Here is a 15,692-nt window from a genome sequence, read left to right as displayed (position 1 = left end):
AGGTGTACAGAAAAAGAACAAGTTGTGCATATGTAAAACATGCATTTCATAAATTGATGCTTTTAAAACGTTTTGACTGATAGAAAGTAAACACAATCTATAAAATTGAAAATAATTTACTGCCTGAAATAAACATTCTCTTAGAAAAACTTCACAGTAATACTCAGGATAAATTTTGATCAAGTGTCTGGATATCTATGAACCAGTCAAATTGACAGATTAAAAATGACCATCAGAAAATAATCTAAAGGGGCCGGAGAGATAGCATGGAGGTAAGGCGTTTGCCTTTCATGCAGGAGGTCATCGGTTCGAATCCCGGCGTCCCATATGGTCCCCCGTGCCTGCCAGGAACAATTTCTGAGCCTGGAGCCAGGAATAATCCCTGAGCACTGCCGGGTGTGACCAAAAAACCACAAAAAAAAAAAAAGAAAATAATCTAAGATAAAAAGAGGAAAAAACGGTTTCTTTTCCTCTTCCTCTTGTTTCTTCTTTAAAAACCGAGGACCTCACACCAATTTCTTCTGAATGCTTAAATTCAGTTCCATATCTGATGAGCAAGTTACATGTCAAAATCAGTGTAAAAGCTACAAAGTGGAGTAGACTATTACGAGAAATAATAATTTAACTATACTATGTAAATCATTTGATTTTATAACATTTTCCATCATCTTATTTTAATGACCAAGAAAGAATATTGGCAACTCTCTTTTAAGAGAAGGGAAATTTGTTTAATTTATTAATGCTAGTGTTTTTTCTATTTTGATATTATTATAATTATTATAGATAGTAACCAAGATTTAGATGTAGATGAACGTAATAGATCACCATAGTGATCTATTAAGCTTATGTTCCATTGAACTTAAGTGCCTATCTCACATGTAATTAAGAATTCTATTACCTATTATAAAAACAAATTAAGTAGGGACAACTTGACCTTAGCAATAGACTCACTATTTACTGTTATAATTACTACTGAACATTTCTAAAACCTCTGAATAGATAGAATGCTTTTTTCATTACCAAAACTGGTTTAACCTCTAGCTTGGTTTTAAAATGCCACTCTTCATTTTGTGACAAATAGTGAAGAAGAAATTGGTATAAGGCACTGGGATCAATTCAAGAAAGAAGGACAAGCAGGAGAGAAGTAAGAGGAAGAGAAGAAAATAAAATGAACGAATACCTTCATTTAAGCACCATGATTACAAACATTTGTGGTTGGGTTTCAGTTATATAAAGGGACACCCACCCCACTTCACCAGTGCAATATTCCCACCACCAGTTCCCCAACTTCCCTCCTCCCCCATCCCCTGCCTGTATTTGAGACAGATATTCTATTTCTCTCACTCACTGCCATTGTCATGATAGTTGTCAGTGTAGATATTTCTCTAACACACCACTCTTTGTGGTGAGCTTCATACAGGGGCCGGACCTTCCAGCCCTCAGATTTATTGTCTCTGTTTATTATTACAATACTATCTTTTATTTTTCTTAAATCCCATAGATAAGTGAGACTATTCTGTGACTTTCTCGCAAGAGGAAGAAAAAAATACAATTGTAGTTTTTCTTTTAACTTCTTTTAGAAAAGTTCTATATGCCAGGATCAGATAATGGTTTCTCCTGTCAACTAACTTTATATATTGCATATGTTATTCTTATATCAACAAATGATCACATTTTCTTAGCATAGTATTATTGTGTTGTGCATTTGGCTTAGTATATATGGAATTTTTAGAAATGTGGAGTATAGAGAGAATGAAAACTCCCTTAAATTAATACTATTGTGTTATTAAGCAGCTGCTACTGCCTGGATTCACAGACCTGCACAATTTCTTTTTTTATTTCTTTTTTATTATTTGGGCCACACCTATGATGCTCAGAGGTTACTCCTGACTATGCACTCAGAAATTACTCCTGGCTCGGGGGACCATATTGGATGCCAGGAGGTTGAACCGCGGTCTGTCCTATGTCAGCCGAGTGCAAGGCAAACACTCTACCACTGCGCCATCACTCCAGTCCCAGGACTGCACAATTTCTTAAAATTTTGTTTGGTTCTAAGGCTGAATCACCCAAGTACAATGAAGATCAGAAGTATTCCACTCATACTTTCTCCATTAACACAAATTCTAAGAGGTGCCCCTTTGGATTGTGGGCACCTCTTATGGCATCAAATCCTTAGGGAACCAATTTGTGCCATAAGGATTTAATTCTTTCTTTATGTTCAAGGTAAAGGAGTTAAGAATCTATAAAGTCTGTGAATTTATTATTTGATATTTAAAATGTATGCTTTGTATATTGTAATTTATAACCCCCAGACTCTTACTAGTTTTTCTTTAACTATTCTTTAATATGGGACATTTTCTTTAAGATGGGACCATGGTTACTAGGCTACTCTCTTAATATTTTTTTCAGTCAGATAATTTAGATTGTACACATATTGACTATATGATGATCTTGTTTTTAAATTATTTAATCCCAACAGACTTTTGTTTTAGTTCCACTCCTCACTAACAGTTAGCATAAGCGGTATTGAAAAGCTATACAATGTAGTACTAGCAAGTAAACAACACAGAATGGAAGCTAAGATCACTGAAATATTTGGTCTCGGCTGTGCACATCTTCATCAAAGCCTATACAGTAATCTGAATCATATTATTACAATTTAAATGTGGGTATAAAGAACCTTAAGTGCTTCTATGTATCATGCCTCCTGTGTTCTTTACAAAAGGTATTCTCTGTGAACATCAAAGGCACCAATGATGAATGACTTGCAAGTAATGCATAAAATCCTACTTCCATGTCTGTTTGAAGACAGTCAGCTGTTCTTTCATTGACCCACACTATATCAATCTGGACAATTCAGACTGAAAACAGCCACATAAACATCCAAAGTAATTAATCTAAAAGTAGAAGCTTTTTGCCAAAATTACCTAGGTAATGATAGATGCAAAAAGAGGGTATCAAAGACATTTCTTTGAGTGACAAATAATTAGATGATCTAATTTTATTGACATTTTTATATCACTAGACATATGTTGTGATTAATTCTCAACGATGATTAGACATATTTTATATTTTGGAAACCAGCTTTAGATTTCGGTTTTCTGCAGAAATAGTTTAATTCTAAAGTTCAGAGAAGAACTAATTTCAAAGAAGAAATGAGAAATGAAGAAATTGTAAATATCATAATTGTTGATTTTGGAAATAGAGTGCAGAATAGTTACCAAAATACACAATCTAGAACTAAATGATTTCAAACCTATGCTTTTTCAAAAATTTCAGCTTTCATTTTTATTAAATTTTTCCTTAATTAAAGCACCGTGATTTAAAAAGTTATTGGGAGTTGGATTTATGCATATAATATTTCAACATCAATTCCTCACCAGTGTCATGTTCCCTCTAACCAGCGTTTGCATGCTTCGTGTTTCCACCAAACCTAACTTCGCCACTACTTCTCTTGACAGGCATATTTCAAAGCCGAGTGGTTGTAGTTGAGATTTCATTTATTTAATTTTTTTGTTTTAGATATATAGCTATACCACTTACCCATATTGCTAGTATACCAAGGCTACTAACCTGTTACCCTTTCTTTTCTTTCTTTATTTAAGCACCATGGTTACAAAATTGTTCATGATTGAATATCAGTCATATAATGTACACCACCCTTTACTTGGCATATTTCCTGCCACCAATTTAACTAATTTATATCTCAACATCTCCCTCCTTCCCCCTGCCCTTTATTTCTCTCTATATTTCCCTCATTCTCTTCTTTTATACCCCTTTTGACACTGTGTTTGCACCATTGTTATGATGAGGTATGTATCAGGTACAACAGTTTATTCCCTCACAGAACCCTGATTTTGCTCAGAGTGCTGTTACAGCTATAAGTTTCATAGCGATTCTGTGTCTACCCTAAGTGCACTGCTCCCTTCTCTGTGCCAAACTTCCTATCATGGAATGGTCCTTCTAGCCCTCATCTATATTGTTTCTGGCTTTTGTTACCGCACTATATTTTTTTCTTATATCACACAAATGAGTGAGATTGTTCTATGTGTATCCCTCTTCCTCTGACTTAATGAAAACATAATAGTCTTCATTTCCATCCAAATGTAACTAAATTTCATGTCTTCATTTTTTCCTAAAAGCTGTATAATATTCCATTTTGTAGATGTAGATGTATTACAATTTCATTAGCCACTCATCTGTTTTTGAGCGCTTGGGTTGTTTCCAGATTCTGGCTACTGTAAATAGCTGTGATGAACAGGGCTGCAGAGAGCAATTTTGTACTGTGTTTTTGAGTTCCTATGGTATGCTGCTATGAGTGGTATTGCTGGATCATATGGAAGCTTAATTTCCAGTTTTTTAAAATTATATCCATATTCTTTTCCAGAAAGGCATTCCCACCCACAGTTAAAACAAGTCCCTTTCATCCTGCACCACACCAGCACTGCTTATTTTTGTTCTGTGTGATATGAAATGAAATCTCATTGTTGTTTTGGTTTTCATCTCCTCGATGATTAGTTATGTGCTGCATTTTTGATGTGTCTTTGGCCATCTGTATTTCTTCTTTGAGAAAATGCCTGTTCACTTCTTGTTTGGGGGATATATATTTTTTACTAAGTTCAATCAGTAACTTGCATATCTTAGATACTAACCCCTATTAAATTATTATTGGGGGAATAGTTTCTCCCATTTCCCCTACAGCCTCTATACCCTCATCTATCCTTTGAAGTGCAAAAGTTTCTCGATTTAATGTAGATCCATTTGTTTACATTTGCTTCCACTTGCTTAGACGGTAGTGTTTTATCTTTGAAGATGCCTTTGGTTTCATTGTCATGGAGTACTTTGCCAATGTTTTGCTCTGTGTATCTTATAGTTTCAGGTCTTATTTCAATTTCTTTAATGCATTTTTGATTCAACTAATGTGCATAATGTTTAAGAGAGTTCTGAGCACATATTTTGCTTGTAGTTGATCCATTATCCCAACACATCTGGTTAGTGTTTCTTTGCTCTGCTTTGTATTTTACTCGTTTATTAAATATTAATTATATATAGTATATAATTAATACCTGGGGATTAGTCTCGGAATACTCAAATCTATTCCATTGATTTGAGGTTCTGTCTTTATTCCATCACCATGCTGTTTAAATGACTACTGCTCTATATTATAGTTCAAAGTAGGGCAAAGTTATGACTCCCATCTTCTTTTTACCAAGGATTGTTTTAGCTATTCATGGGCATTTAATGTTCCAAATGAGTTTCAGGACTGTATGATCCACTTTGAAAAATGTCAGGGTTGTCCTCATAGGGATTGCATTAAATCTGTACAATACTTTGGGAAGTACTATCATCTTAATTACGTTAATCCACTTATTGCTTAAGGGATAGGTCTTCGTTTACTTGTGTCCTCTTAGCCACATTACTATACAATCCAATTCTGTTTCTAGAAGTTATATTGTAGACTCTTTTGGATTTTATAGACACAATATCATATTATATACAAACATCAAGAGCTTCACTTCTTTTCCTATGTAGATGTCCTTGATATCTTTTTCTTGCCTGATTGATATAACAAGTATTTACAGTATTATATTCAATAGATATGGAGCAACCTTGCCTTGGGCCATATCCTAGATAGAAGGCTTTGTGTTTTTTACCATTGAATATAATGTTTAAAGTGGATTTGTGGTAAATGGTTTTAATGTTATTAGGGAGGGTTCATTCAATTCTGCTCTTGTTGAGAGTTTTTGTCATGAATAGGTGTTGCACCTTGTTAGATGCTTTCTCAGGTCTCTTAGTATGATCATATGGTTTTTGTTTTTTATTTTATTTATCAAGTATAACACATTGATCAACTTGTGTTTGTTAACAATACTTATATAATTTGACTGAATCCTACTTGGCCATGGTATATAACCTTCTTGATGAGCAATTGTAATTGCTAATATTTTTATCAAGGCTGTGGGCCTATAATTTTTCTTTGGTTTGTTTCTCTGTGTTTTTGTTGTCAGTGTAACATTAGCTTCATAGAAACTGTTTGGAGAATTTCTCTTTCTTCAATTTCCTGGAAGAGCTTGAAAAGGAATGGCAGTAGTTCCTATTTAAAGGTTTGAAATAATTCACAAGTGAATTCCTCTGAGCTTGGGCTTTTGCTATAGAGAAGCCATTTGTTTAATATTTAAATTACCTCAATCTTGTTAGGTCTGTTCTGGTATTTCAGGTCATTTTGTTGGAATCTTTGGAGTCCAAAAATTTAATAATTTCTTCAGGTTCTCTTGTTGTGTGACATAATAATTCTCAAAGTCATCTCTTATTACCCTTTAAATTTCTGTAGTATATGTACTGACATCTACCTTTTTATTTCCTATATTTATTATTTCTATCTCTCCTTTTATTTGGTTGACTTGATAATGGTTTATAAGTATTCTTTACTTTTTCAAAAAACTAACTTTTGCTTTCACTGGTATTCTGTATAACTTCATAGCAGTTCATGAATGTCTGTTCTACATTTTAGTATTTCCCTTTGCCTGTTCTTCATCAGCTCCTGGTTTTGTAAAATTTTCAATTCCTTGGGCCTTCTCTTCTTTCATAATGAATGCTTGAAAAGCTATGCATTTTTTCATAATACTGATTTTACTGTGTTTCACAAATTCTGATACTTCACGTCTTCATTCGCAACTGTCTATTGGAGTCTTTTAATTTCCTCTTCAATTTCATTTCTGAGCCACTGGTTGTTTCATCGTGAGTCATTTAGTATACAGGTGTGAATGTCATTTCTCCCTTTGTGTTTGTCACTTCTATTTTTAAGTGCATCATGGTTAGAGAAGGCATTTGATAATATTTCTATTATTTGATTTTATGGTTCAGCATTCAGTCTGTTGCCGAGGCCTTCCAGTGAGTTTTTTACTTTGCCTATAAGTTTTCCATGTCTGTCATATTTGTCTGAAGTTTTCTCATTTCTACTCTTACGTTGAAACTTATTGACTGTCCATGTTCCATGGTTTCTTTGAGTTCTTTTAATTTACTTCAAATTTTTTTCTCTAAAGTCCATATAGAGAGAATGCATGGGTGCCTGATGTTAGTTGGGTCCTCATAAATACCAACTTCATTCAGTAGATGTAGTGGGGTTCTTCGTTGCCTTCTCTGTGACCTTTGTAGGGTGTGGATTTTTTAATGTGTTGTGGTGGTGATCCTTAGAAAGAAGAAATGTGAAGCCACATAATGAGGAGCAAAGCAGGAACCTTAGATGTAAATGCAGCTGGGTCCTAGACCCTACCTGACTTGCCATAAAATTGGGAATGGGCTGGGCTGGGGTGATAGGCTGCCCATAAGTAGAGTGGCTCGTAGGGCTCACTATCAAGGCTGACTGGCTGATTGTAGCCAATTCACAGCTCCGCTGCCTCTGCCAGATCACGGGGCCCTGCCTAGCTTATCTGTGCTCCCTCAGTGGCTCAGCTGTACTCCATGTTCTGCTTTGGGTGTTTGGTCCTGAGGTTGGGGACATGCTGTTCTCCAAAGCTCCCGCTGCACTCTCCCCTTTGCCTCAGCTGCACTTTTGAAAATCGGTGTCTTGTGAGCTTGGCCTAGCGATGCACTCACGTGGCACTCTAGAAGCTCCAGTCTGCCAGGACAAAATTGGGATAATGTTAGGGCGTCACTCACTGTGTTGTTATGGCCACGTTTTTCTCCAGCAATCTCCTTAGGGGCTTGATTTTATCTGGTGATGGGCAGTGTTTTCTCTCCAAGAATCGGGTGCTCTGTCACCGGCTTGGAGATTTCCAGGATTCACTCTCAGGACTATAAGGAATGAACTGTTCTCCATATCTCCATGTTCTCCTGAGGTGCTGCTATGGCAGCTACTGCTGCTGCTGTCATGTTCGCCATTTTCACTTCTCCTCAAAGCCTTTGTTTTAAGGGTCAGTGATGGAATTAAGATCATGCACCAAAGAAAAAAAGAATACAAAATGTATTCAATAAATACACTTTAAATATGTTGATTGTACTATCACAAAGCAGATTTATACTCCCTACTCTGAAAAACACTGTGAATATACAAACAAATGAGTCTTCTGTGTGAAATGTAAATATTGTGAAATAAAACCATATTCTGTCAGACTCTAAAATTTAAATTGTCTAAAAATATACTAGCTACTTGCAACTCTGCTTCTTTCCTCTTTCCATATATTTATTTTGTCATGATTTGTTTTTGTCTTTTGGGGAGCACACCAGCTCTCAGGGGTGGGTCTTGGGAGGCTGTATGTGGTACAGGGGATTGAGCTCACATAGGTCAGATGATCACCCTACTCTAGCCATTTCCATTCCCAATATATTGATTTTACATTGGTAATGAAGTTTAGAGTAGCTACAAATTATTTATGAGTTCATTATTTTGCTTATTGAAACTTCTAATATAACTAGGAGTGAAATATATATATATATATATATATATGCAGAAGGATGGTGGTTCGAATCCCGGAATCTCATATAGTCCCCCGAGCCTGCCAGGGACGATTTCTGAGCGTAGAACCAGGAGTAGCCCCTGAGCACTGCCGGTTGTGACCCAAAAACAAAACAAAACAAACAAAAAAACAAAAAAAAGAAGGGCATAGTAGGAGAATATGAAACATTTGAATAACAAAAAGGATGATTATACTTAAATCTAAAAATATTACTAATGAAGTGATTGAAATTTTTATTTTATTTATTTTTTCTTTTTTTCTTCTTCGATTAAAAAAATTTTTTTTTGGGTCACACCCTGTAGCGCTTAGGGGTTACTCCTGGCTCTATGCTCAGAGATCACCCCTGGCAGGCACGGGGGACCATATGGGATGCCAAGATTCGAACTACCGCCCTTCTACATGAAAGGCAAATGTCTTGTCTCCATGCTATCTCTCTGGCCCCATCGATTAAAAATTTTAAAGTTAGAATTATCAAACTGATTTTAAATATGTTCAATTCTATGATTATGTTGAATATACTTTTATTTTTTTTTTTTTAATTTTTATTTTTTTATTTAAACACCTTGATTACATACATGATTGTTTTTGGGTTTCAGTCATGTAAAGAACACCATCCATCACCAGTGCAACATTCCCATCACCAATGTCCAAGTCTCCCTCCTACCCACCCAACCCCCGCCTGTACTCTAAACAGGCTCTCCATTTCCCTCATACATTCTCATTATAAGGAAAATTCAAAATGTAGTTATTTCTCTAACTAAACTCATCACTCTTTGTGGTGAGCTTCCTATGGTGAGCTGGAACATCCAGCTCTTTTCACTTTTGTGTCTGGAAATTATTATTGCAAGAATGTCTTTCATTTCTCTTAAAACCCATAGATGAGTGAGACCATTCTGCGTTTTTCTCTCTCTGACTTATTTCACTCAGCATAATAGATTCCGTATACATCCATGTATAGGAAAATTTCATGACTTCATCTCTCCTGACAGCTGCATAATATTCCATTGTGTATATGTACCACAGTTTCTTTAGCCATTCATCTGTTGAAGGGCATCTTGGTTGTTTCCAGAGTCTTGCTATGGTAACTAGTGCTGCAATGAATATAGGTGTAAGGAAGGGGTTTTTGTACTGTATTTTTGTGTTCCTAGGGTATATTCCTAGGAGTGGTATAGCTGGATCATATGGGAGCTCGATTTCCAGTTTTTGAAGGAATCTCCATATCGCTTTCCATAAAGGTTGAACTAGACGGCATTCCCACCAGCAGTGGATAAGAGTTCCTTTCTCTCCACATCCCCGCCAACACTGTTTGTTCTCATTCTTTGTGATGTGTGCCATTCTCTGTGGTGTGAGGTGGTATCTCATCGTTGTTTTGATTTGCATCTCCCTGATGATTAGTGATGTGGAGCATTTTTTCATGTGTCTTTTGGCCATTTGTATTTCTTCTTTGTCAAAGTGTCTGTTCATTTCTTCTCCCCATTTTTTGATGGGATTAGATGTTTTTTTCTTGTAAAGTTCTGTCAGTGCCTTGTATATTTTGGAGATTAGCCCCTTATCTGATGGGTATTGGGTGAATAGTTTCTCCCACTCAGTGGGTGGCTCTTGTATCCTGGGCACTATTTCCTTTGAGGTGCAGAAACTTCTCAGCTTAATATATTCCCATCTGTTAATCTCTGCTTTCACTTGCTTGGAGAGTGCAGTTTCCTCCTTGAAGATGCCTGTAATGTCCTGGAGTGTCTTGCCTATGTGCTGTTCTATATATCTTATGGTTTTGGGGCTGATATCGAGGTCTTTAATCCATTTGGATTTCACCTTCGTGCATGATGATAGCTGGGGGTCTACGTTCAATTTTTTGCAAGCGGCTATCCAATTGTGCCAACACCACTTGTTGAAGAGGCTTTCCCTGCTCCATTTAGGGTTTCCTGCTCCTTTATCGAAAATTAGGTGGTTGTATGTCTGGGGAACATTTTCTGAGTATTCAAGTCTATTCCACTGGTCTGAGGGCCTGTCCTTATTCCAATACCATGCTGTTTTGATAACTATTGCTTTGTAGTACAGTTTAAAGTTGGGGAAAGTAATTCCTCCTATATTCTTTTTCCCGATGATTGCTTTAGCTATTCGAGGGTGTTTATTGTTCCAAATGAATTTCAAAAGTGCCTGATCCACTTCTTTGAAGAATGTCATGGGTATCTTTAGAGGGATAGCATTAAATCTGTATAATGCCTTGGGGAGTATTGCCATTTTGATGATGTTAATCCTGCCAATCCACGAGCAGGATATGCGTTTCCATTTCCGCGTGTCCTCTCTTATTTCTTGGAGCAGAGTTTTATAGTTTTCTTTGTATAGGTCCTTCACATTTTCAGTCAAGTTGATTCCAAGATATTTGAGTTTGTGTGGCACTATTGTGAATGGGATTGTTTTCTTAATGTCCATTTCTTCCTTATTGCTATTGGTGTATAGAAAGGCCATTGATTTTTGTGTGTTAATTTTGTAGCCTGCCACCTTGCTATATGAGTCTATTGTTTCTAGAAGCTTTTTGGTAGAGTCTTTAGGGTTTTCTAAGTAGAGTATCATGTCATCTGCAAACAGTGAGAGCTTGACTTCTTCCTTTCCTATCTGAATTCCCTTGATATCTTTTTCTTGCCTAATCGCTATAGCAAGTACTTCCAGTGCTATGTTGAATAGGAGTGGTGAGAGAGGACAGCCTTGTCTTGTACCAGAATTTAGAGGGAAGGCTTTTAGTTTTTCTCCGTTGAGGATAATATTTGCCATTGGCTTGTGGTAGATGGCTTCAACTAGATTGAGAAAGGTTCCTTCCATTCCCATCTTGCTGAGAGTTTTGATCAAGAATGGGTGTTGGACCTTATCAAATGCTTTCTCTGCATCTATTGATATGATCATGTGGTTTTTATTTTTCTTGTTATTGATGTTGTGTATGATGTTGATGGATTTACGGATGTTAAACCAGCCTTGCATTCCTGGGATGAAACCTACTTGATCGTAGTGGATGATCTTCTTAATGAGGCATTGAATCCTATTTGCCAGGATTTTGTTGAAGATCTTTGCATCGGCATTCATCAGCGATATTGGTCTGTAATTTTCTTTTTTTGTAGCATCTCTGTCTGGTTTAGGTATCAAGGTGATGTTGGCTTCATAAAAGCTATTTGGAAGTGTTTCCGTTTGTTCAATTTCATGAAAGAGTCTTGCCAGGATTGGTAGTAGTTCCTCTTGGAAAGTTTGAAAGAATTCATTAGTGAATCCATCTGGGCCTGGGCTTTTGTTTTTCGGCAGACCTTTGATTACCGTTTTGATTTCATCAATGGTGATGGGGGTGTTTAGATATGCTACATCCTCTTCCTTCAACCGTGGAAGATTATAAGAGTCCAAGAATTTATCCATTTCTTCCAGGTTCTCATTTTTAGTGGCGTAGAGTTTCTCAAAGTAGTTTCTGATTACCCTTTGAATCTCTGTCATATCAGTAGTGATCTCTCCTTTTTCATTCCTAATACGAGTTATCAAGTTTCTCTCTCTCTCTTTCTTTGTTAGGTTTGCCAGTGGTCTATCAATCTTGTTTATTTTTTCAAAGAACCAACTTCTGCTTTCGTTGATCTTTCGGATTGTTTTTTGGGTTTCCACTTCATTGATTTCTGCTCTCAGCTTTGTTATTTCCTTCTGTCTTCCTATTTTTGGGTCCTTTTGTTGAGCACTTTCTAGTTCTATTAGCTGTGTCATTAAGCTACTCAGGTAAGCTCCTTCTTCCTTCCTGATGTGTGCTTGCAAAGCTATAAATTTTCCTCTCAGTACCGCTTTTGCTGTGTCCCATAAGTTCTGATAGTTTGTGTCTTTATTGTCATTTGTTTCCAGGAACCTTTTGATTTCCTCCTTGATTTCATCTCGGACCCACTGGTTATTGAGTATGAGGCTGTTTAACTTCCAGGTGTTAATATTTTTCTTCTGAGTCCCTTTGGAATTCACAAATAATTTCAGAGCCTTGTGGTCAGCAAAGGTAGTCTGCAAAATTTCTATCCTCTTGATATTATGGAGATATGTTTTATGTGCCAGCATGTAGTCTATCCTGGAGAATGTCCCATGTACATTGGAGAAGAATGTGTATTCAGGTTTCTGGGGGTGGAGTGTCCTATATATATCCACTAGGCCTCTTTCTTCCATTTCTCTCCTCAGGTCTAGTATATTCTTGTTGGGTTTCAGTCTGGTTGACCTATCCAGTGTTGACAAAGCCGTGTTAAGGTCCCCCACAATTATTGTGTTGTTATTGATATTATTTTTCAGATTTGTCAACAGTTGTATTAAATATTTTGCTGACCCCTCATTTGGTGCGTATATGTTTAGGAGAGTGAATTCTTCCTGCTCTATATACCCCTTGATTAATATAAAATGTCCATCTTTGTCCCTTACAACCTTCCTGAGTATAAAGTTTGCATTATCTGATATTAGTATGGCCACTCCAGCTTTTTTATGGGTGTTGTTTGCTTGGATGATTTTTCTCCAGCCTTTTATTTTGAGTCTATGTTTGTTCTGTCTATTCAGGTGTGTTTCTTGTAGGCAGCAGAAGGTTGGATTGAGTTTTTTGATCCATTTAGCCACTCTGTGTCTCTTGACTGGTGCATTTAGACCATTGACGTTGAGAGAAAGAATTGTCCTGGGATTTAATGCCATCTTTATATCGAAATTTGGTGTCTTTTGGTTAGTCTTGTCTTAAATTAGGTCTTTCAGTTTTTCTTTTAAGACTGGTTTTGTGTCTGTAAAGTTTCTGAGCTGCTTTTTGTCAGTGAAACCATGTATTCTTCCGTCAAACCGGAAAGTGAGTTTTGCTGGGTATAGTATTCTGGGTGAAGCATTCATTTCATTCAGTCTTGTCACAATATCCCACCACTGCTTTCTGGCATTGAGTGTTTCTGGTGACAGGTCTGCTGTAAATCTCAAGGATGCTTGCTTGAGTGTAATTTCCCCTTTTGATCTTGCTGTTTTCAGAATTCTGTCTCTATCTGTGGGATTTGTCATTGTGACTAGGATGTGTCTTGGGGTGGTTTTTCTGGGGTCTCTTTTGGTTGATACTCTTCGAGCATGCAGGATTTGATCACCTATATTCTTTAGCTCTGGAAGTTTCTCTTTAATGATGTTCTTGACCATTGATTCTTCCTGGGAATTTTCTTCCTGGGTCTCTTGGACGCCAATGATTCTTAAGTTGTTTCTGTTGATCTTATCATAGACTTCTATTTTCATCTGTTCCCATTCTTTGACTAATTTTTCCGTTGTCTGCTCATTTGCTTTAAGTTTTTTGTCCAATCTCTCCTGCTGTATGGAATTGTTATGTATCTCATCTTCCACAGCACCAAGTCTATTCTCAGCTTCTGATACCCTGTCCCAGAGCTTATCCATTTTGTCATTCACTTCGTTTACTGACTTTTTCAGTCCTGTTAGTTGACATGTTATTTCAGTTTGGGGTTTTGTCATTTCTGCCTTCATATTTTCTTGGTTCTTATTAGTGTTCTGTTCAACTCGATCCATGGTTTCTTGGAGTCTGTTGAGCACCTTCCATATTGCTAGTCTAAAGTCCTTATCTGAGAGGTTGATTAGTTGTTCAGTCATTATCTGGTCCTCAGAATTGTCATCTTCATTCTCTATGTCTGATGCTGGCCTGCGTTGTTTCCCCATTGTCACACTTGTATTGTGGGTTTTTCTACGTGTTGTGGTGGTATTCATTGTCTATATGATGTAGGCAGCACACTCCTCTGGCTCCTCCCTTTCTGGATGGGCTGACTTGCCTCTAAGGGAGGGGAGTCCTCCGTGGATGAAGCCTCACACTGGGTCAAATCTTAGGCCCGAGCATGCAACAGAGAAGACAGTCCAGAGAGAAATGCTTGCTTCTCTGATATAGCACAGTTCTTATTGTGATTTTTTTCTTATTGTTGCAATGGTGTTCTTTTCTTAGAAGGAGCGCACGGCCGCGTAGCGAAGCGGAGCGGCCGTGCTCTGATTGAGCCTCTTTTGCCCCACTCCCAAGAGTTTCACACAAGAGGACAGTAGACAGATATTTACAGTTCACACTCACAGTTGGGCCCCTCTGCGCAGGCTTAGATTCGTGTCTTTTCCCCGCCTGATGTCCCAAGCAGGGAATCCAGCTTCTGCAGCAGTCTGCCGGCCGGTTTTTATGTTCTGAATCCCGCCCTGGAAATGGCCTCCGGGGTAGGGAGAGCAGATTTCTGGAGCTCTTTTGCCCCACTCCCAAGAGTTTCACACAAGAGGACAGTAGACAGATATTTACAGTTCACACTCACAGTTGGGCCCCTCTGCGCAGGCTTAGATTCGTGTCTTTTCCCTGCCTGATGTCCCAAGCAGGGAATCCATGAATATACTTTTAACTAAAAGTAGACTAGAAGTAGAAAGATAGTAATATATTTATCATGCCAGTTACTACTAAGACAAAACTATGGTGGCTATACTAATATTAGAAAATATTAAAAACAGAAAATATACAAAAACTAATATGGATATTAATGATTAATTTATCAGTATGACTGGAAGGTTTACAAATAATAAAAATTTGTATGCCGAATTACAACATCAAAAAACACAAAACAAGGGACCGGAGAGATAGCATGGAGGCAAGGCATTTGCCTTGCATGCAGAAGGTCAGTGGTTCGAATTCCGGCATCCCATATGGTCCCCTGAGCCTGCCAGGAGCGACTTCTGAGCGTAGAGCCAGGAGTGACCCCTGAGCACTGCCAGGTGTGACCCAAAAACCAAAAAAAAAAAAAAAACCGAAACAAAAACTTGACAGAAATGCAGGGAGAAGTTAACAAGTCAACAATAGATGCATCTACACATTTTTTATTGAGTAGAAAATCTGATAATAGAGCAAAACAATCAATATATTTAGTGAGCCAAAAGCTGGCTCTTTCAAGGGATCACCAAAATGACAAAATATTCTTTTGTTTGACCAATAAGGATTTTGATTATCTTTGTGATTTTTACTTTTTTGTTTGTTTGTATGTTTACAGAAGGCCATTCAGTTGTATTCTTGCAAAAGTTGGTTTCCTTCTGAACATGTTCAGCTTTAGTTTACTTGAAAATCATTTTATTCTCATTCTTTGTGATGTGTGCCATTCTCTGTGGTGTGAGGTGGTATCTCATCGTTGTTTTGATTTGCATCTCCCTGATGATTAGTGATGTGGAGCACTTTTTCATGTGTCTTTTGGCCATCTGTATTTCTTCTTT

At 37.2% G+C, this 15,692-nt stretch overlaps 1 pseudogene; it reads right to left on the bottom strand.

Moving 5' to 3' along the window:
* Positions 1-15,692, bottom strand: part of LOC125999065 (elongin-A-like) — a 48,294-nt pseudogene that overhangs the window by 15,032 nt on the left and 17,570 nt on the right.

Source organism: Suncus etruscus, chromosome X (genome assembly GCF_024139225.1).
Source record: "Suncus etruscus isolate mSunEtr1 chromosome X, mSunEtr1.pri.cur, whole genome shotgun sequence".
Classification (NCBI taxonomy): Eukaryota; Metazoa; Chordata; class Mammalia; order Eulipotyphla; family Soricidae; genus Suncus; species Suncus etruscus.
This window is presented reverse-complemented; position numbering and strand designations above follow the sequence as displayed.